The sequence below is a fragment of the Amblyraja radiata genome, chromosome 20 (genome assembly GCF_010909765.2).
Source record: "Amblyraja radiata isolate CabotCenter1 chromosome 20, sAmbRad1.1.pri, whole genome shotgun sequence".
NCBI classification, from domain to species: Eukaryota; Metazoa; Chordata; class Chondrichthyes; order Rajiformes; family Rajidae; genus Amblyraja; species Amblyraja radiata.
Window position 1 is genome coordinate 13,556,907 of NC_045975.1, and position 6,000 is coordinate 13,562,906.

The window sequence follows — 6,000 nt, forward strand, 5'->3', positions numbered from 1 at the left end:
AGCTGTGGACTATCCTCTGGGTGAAAAGGTTGCCCTGAGGTCCCTCTTAAATCTCTCACCTTAAGCCCGTGGAATCCTCCACCCTGAGAAAAAGACTTATCCATGCCACTCATATCTTGTACACCTCAATAAGGTCATCCACTCAGCCTCCAAAGTCCCGAAGAAGAAAGTCCCAGCCCATCCAACCTGTCCCTATAACAAGCCCGCAAGCTCAGCTAACATCCTGGTGAATCTCTTCTGCACCCATTTCAACTTAATGACATCCTTCCTGCAGCTGTTCAACCTGAACTGCACACAGTACACCAAGTGTGGTCTCACCAACGACTTATACAGCTGCAAGATGATGTATCATCATTTTAATGATAAAGATTTTCTGTAAGTCCACACATGACTGGAATAAAAACACCAACTTATGTTTTCCAGCAACAAACCCTCAGTCCAGTATATTTTTGAAAAATATATACTTGTCCTTTTTCCTATTTTTCAAATCGAGATGCAAACGGTGTAATCGGTTTAATGCTCTTAAGGCACTGTTTAACATTGCAGGAATATAAAATGCAATGAAATGAAATTATAATTTGAACTGCTCGAACTTTGTAAAGCTGAAATTATCTTACATTAAACGTCTCTTCCTCACACACTTATTTTCAGTTTGAAGACTGTCCATGCTTCTATGTCTAACCATGACACTATCCATGACTCTATGCTTCTATTGCAGTTATTTGTATTTGAAATTGGACCAGAAAATTAAAAGAATCAATGTGGTTTAAATGTTTATATTCCATATGATGAATTAAGTACATATACAAATGCCTAGTTGTAAATAAGGCTTCAATCAAAGTCAACTTGGAACTGAACATTTTTGTGGCTTATACAAATGAGACATCTAGTTTTCCAACATAACCTTACAATCTAATTGAGGTCAGAGTTTGTACACGTAACATTCCCCACCTGTTTTGCAAAACTATAAGAGCATAATAAATAGGAACACGTGCCCATAAGTTCATAAGGGATAGGAGAAAATTAGGCCATTCAGCCCATCGTCTACTCCACAATTCAATCATGGCTGATCTATCACTCTCAACCCCATTCTCCTGCCTTCTCCCCATAACCCCTGAACCCGTACTATCTACCTCGCTGGAGACCCTCGGATTATCTTTAATCAGACTTTACTGGACTTTATCTTGCACTAAACGTTATTCCCTTTATCCTGTATCTGTACACTGTGGATGGCTCGATTGTAATCTTGTACAGTCTTTTCGCTGACTGGTTAGCACGCAACAAAAGCTTTTCACTGGACCTCGGTTCATGTGACAATAATCTGTGTTCATGCTACTGTTAATTAAGTGTGTGAATTAAAGCTCATAATCTAATTAATATAATTCACAATTTACACCAGGAATGAGCGAGTCCAATAGGATTAGCATCCTAAGCAAATAAAACATGCCAATCACATTATGCTCTAATCCTGGCCTCAGCTCCACTGAGGCATTAGAAGGGTCCTGATCCAAATCGTTGCCTATCCATTCCCTCCACAGATGCTGGCTGACCCACTGAATTCCTCCAGTACTTTCTGTCTGGCTTCACTTTCCTTCTAGAAGTGAATGGGCATTCACTTGACCTCTCTGTGCGGTCGAAAAAACTGTACCCATCTCAGCTTGAAGATGTTCAACACCTTGCCTCTGCAGGTCTGAAGGTGGTGAATTCAAGTAGTCATGACCCTTTTAGAGGAAATTCCCTCTCATTGTGCCTTGAACAGGTGACCCCTTATTCTGAAGATCGTGCGATGGGGATCTTGTGTGTACAAATTGTAGCATCAGGGAGGACAAGACTTCTACTGGATACATTTAAAAGTTATATCATGAGTTTAAATAGATCAGGTGTGGAAAATGAGGAGAAGGACATACAGGGGGAATATCCATGGCAATGTGAGCTAAGTGTGCATATCAAGTATTTCTTGCAATGAAGTCAATAAAATCAAGTTTTAGAAGCAGAGCACATATTAATGGACATATTAAATGCAAGGTTAATGCAAACAACTGAGCATTAGCTTCTGTCCAACTTACCAATAAAATATAGCAAAACTAGTCTCACAGGGGAACATTGAAAGGAAATGTGAGGAACAAGTTTTTTTTACACAGAGAGTGGTGGGTGTCTGGAATGTGCTGCCAAGGGTGGTGATGGAGGCAGATAAGATAGTGCCGTTTAAGAGGCTTTTGGAAATGTATGGAATGGAAGGATATGGATCACATGCAGGCAGAAGAGATTAGTTTAGCTTGACATCACATTTGGCACGGGCATTGTTGTCTGAAGGGGCTGCTTCTGTGCTGTATTGTTTTATGTTCTTTATATAATGTGCACTGTGCTTAACGTTTTTAATTTACCACTTGGAGCTGCTCTAAATCAGTTAGTGTACAAAGGCTTGTTTTATAGATACAATGGCAACAAGTTCAGAATAACCATCAGAAGCCACGTGGGTCCCGACTCAAAAATGTCATATGTCTATTTCCTTCACAGAGCCCACGCTGACTAATATGCCCCATCTACAAGCCACCATTTGGCCGTTATTCCTAAATATATCCTATCCGTGTACTTGTGCAAATGTTCTTCAAATGTTGTTTAACATTGCAAAGGTTCTTCCAGCATTTTGTTTTGCTCAATAGATCCATCTAGTGGTCAGACTTCTGATGACAGAACCTCTGGCTGAAATTACAGATCCACCATCGATTTAGTTTAGTTTAGAGGTACAGCGCGGAAACAGGCCCTCCGATCCCTGCATATTAACACTATCCTACACACATTACGGACAATTTTTACATTTACCAAGCCAATTTACCTACATACCTGTAATTTGGAGTGTGGGAGGAAACCGAGCATATCGGAGAAAACCCACGCAGGTTACGGGCAGAATGTACAATCTCCGTACACACAGCACCTGTAGTCGGGATCGAAGCCGGATTTCTGGCGCTGCAAGCACTGTAAGGCAGCAACTCCACCACTGCGCCACCGTGCCTTTCTGGATTACCCGTAGTGCTGGACCAACACAAGTCATGGCCCCCGCGTCAGATGTCGGCTAAGGGAACGGATCTGGCAGCTCTGGCAGGGCTGGAGATACAGAGCCTCAGACACAGGGAGCAAATTTGACCCGCCGATTGGCGCTTAGGTCTGGGTGAGGTTGAGATTGCTGCCCCACCTGGGCTGGGTGCCACATTTTCTGGAGGACTTCCGAGGGGGATTTCAAGTGCATTCTCGTGATTTTTGTCCTGATTAAAGGAGGTGCTGGATGGATGCTGGACCTGTACACACAAAAGCTGCAACCACAGCAAGTTGCATTTATACACAGGAAATGTTCTGTTTGTTGTGAATTATAATGAGGAGTAAAATGCCTCTACTGAAGTGCAAGGGTCTGTGACTCCAAACAGTAAACTCCAAACAGGCAGAATCTCTGTCACCTCCAGATATGCATCTGACTCGCTATGTTTTATATTCCAACAATAAACTTCAGAATAAAAAAATATGTACACAAACAAAAACTGTGCAAAATTCTTCAGACATTCTCAGCATCTACATATTCATTACTGTCATACGCAGTAGTGTTCGCGACTATCGTTAAACAAAACTCCCTTGCCATTCGTGAGTATTTCCAGCACTTCATATTTTTTTTGTAAACTAGCATCTGCAGTTCCTTGTGTTGCCCAGATGCTGGAGTCGATTATTAAAGATGTTATAGCAGTGCATTTGGAAAGCAGTGACGGGATCGGTCAGTCAGCATGGATTTATGATGGGGAAATCATGCTTGTCTAATCTTTTGGAATTTTTTGAGGATGTAACAAGTAGAATAGATAAGGGAGAGCCAATGGATGTGGTATATCTGGACTTTCAAAAGCCTTTGACAAGGTCCCACACAGATTAGTGTGCAAAATTTAGAGCACATGGTATTGAGGGTAGGGTATTGACATGGATAGAGAACTGGTTGGCAGGCAGGAAGCAAAGAGTAGGAATTAACGGATCATTTTCAGAATGGCAGGCAATGACTAGTGGGGTGCCGCAAGACTCGGTGCTGGGACCCCAGCTATTTGCAATATATATTAACTATTTAGACAAGGAAATTAAATGTAACATCTCGAAGTTTGCGGATGACACAAAGCTGGGTGGCAGTGTGAGCTGCGAAGAGGATGCTATGAGGCTGTAGGGTGACTTGGATAGGTTGGGTGAGTGGGCAGAAGCATGGTAGATGCAGTATAAGGTGGATAAATCTGAGGTTATCTGCTTTGGTGACAAGAACAGGAAGGCAGATTACTATCTGAATGGTGTCAGAGGAGAAGGGGAGGTGCAACGAGACCTGGGTGAGATTGTACATCAGTCACTGAAAGTAAGCATGCAGGTACAGCAGACAGTGAAGAAAGCAAATGGCATGTTGGCCTTCATTGCCAGCGGATTTTAGTTTAAGAGCAAGGAGGTTCTACTGCAGTTGTGCAGGGCCCTGGTGGGACCACACCTGGAGTATTGTGTGCAATTCTGGTCTCCTAACTTGAGGAAGGACATTATTGCTATTGAGGGAGTGCAGCGTAGGTTCACCAGGTTTATTCCTGGGATGGCGGGACTGACATATGATAAAAGAATGAGTCGACTGGGCATGTATTCACTGAAATTTAGAAGGATGAGAGGGAATCTTATAGAAACATATAAATTTCTTAGAGGATTGGACAGGTTAGGTGTCGGAAAAATGTTCCCGATGTTGGGGGAGTTCATAACCAGGGGTCACAGTTTAAGAATAAGGGGTAGGCCATTAAGGACTGTGATGAGGAAAAACTTTTTCACCCAGAGAGTTGTGAATCTGTGGAATTCTCTGCCACAGAAGGCAGTGGAGACCAATTCACTGGATGTATTCGAGAAAGTTAGATTTAGCTCTTGGGGCTAAGGGATATGGGGAAAAAGCTGGAACGGGGTACTGATTTTGGATGATCAGCCATGATCATATTGAATGGCGGTGCTGACTTGGAGGGCTGAATGGCCTACTCCTGCACAGTCAAAAAGGCACAGTCAAAAAAACTCCCGTCAAAAAGGCACAACAGAGGATATACTTCCTGAGGCAGCTGAGGAAGCACAATCTGTCACAGGCAATGATGGTCCAATTCTGCACTGCCATCGTAGAGTCTGTTCTCACCTTCTCCATCATGGTCTGGTTTGGCTCAGCCACCAAGCACGACACCTGGAGCCTGCAGCGAATCGTCCGATCAGCAGAGAAGATTATTGGCTGCAACCTTCCCTCCATTGATGAACTGTACACTGCATGGGGCCAGGAAGCGAGCAGGCAAGATCATCTCTGACCCCTCTCACCCTGGCCACAAGCTCTTTGAATCACTTCCCTCTGGAAGGCGACTACGGACTGTCAAAGCTGCCACAGCCGGACATAAAAACAGTTTTTATCCACGAGTAGGAGTTGCTCTACTCAACAGCCAAAAATCTGTAGCCTCCCTCTGATCTGGTATTTTGTTGGTTCACATGCTTGATCAATGGTGTTTTATCATTAATGTTTTATTATTATTAATGTTTAGTGTTTTCTGAGTCATTCGTAACTGTCACTATGTCATGTTGTTACTTGTGGGTGGAGCACCAAGGCAAATTCCTTGTATGTGAATACTTGGCCAATAAACTTACTATTTTCTGTTTCTGTCCCGCCCCTCGCTCAGACCCCGCCCCCACACAGGCCTCGCCCCACACTCAGACCCCGCCCCCACACTCAGACCCCGCCCCACACTCAGACCCCGCCCCCACACTCAGACCCCGCCCCACACTCAGACCCCGCCCCCACACAGGCCTCGCCCCCACACAGATCCCGCACCTCGCTCAGACCCCGCCCCCACACAGGCCTCGCCCCACACTCAGACGCCGCCCCCACACAGATCCCGCCCCTCACTCAGACTCCGCCCCACGCAGGCCCCGCCCCCACACAGATCCCGCCCCTCACTCAGACTCCGCCCCACGCAGACCCCGCCC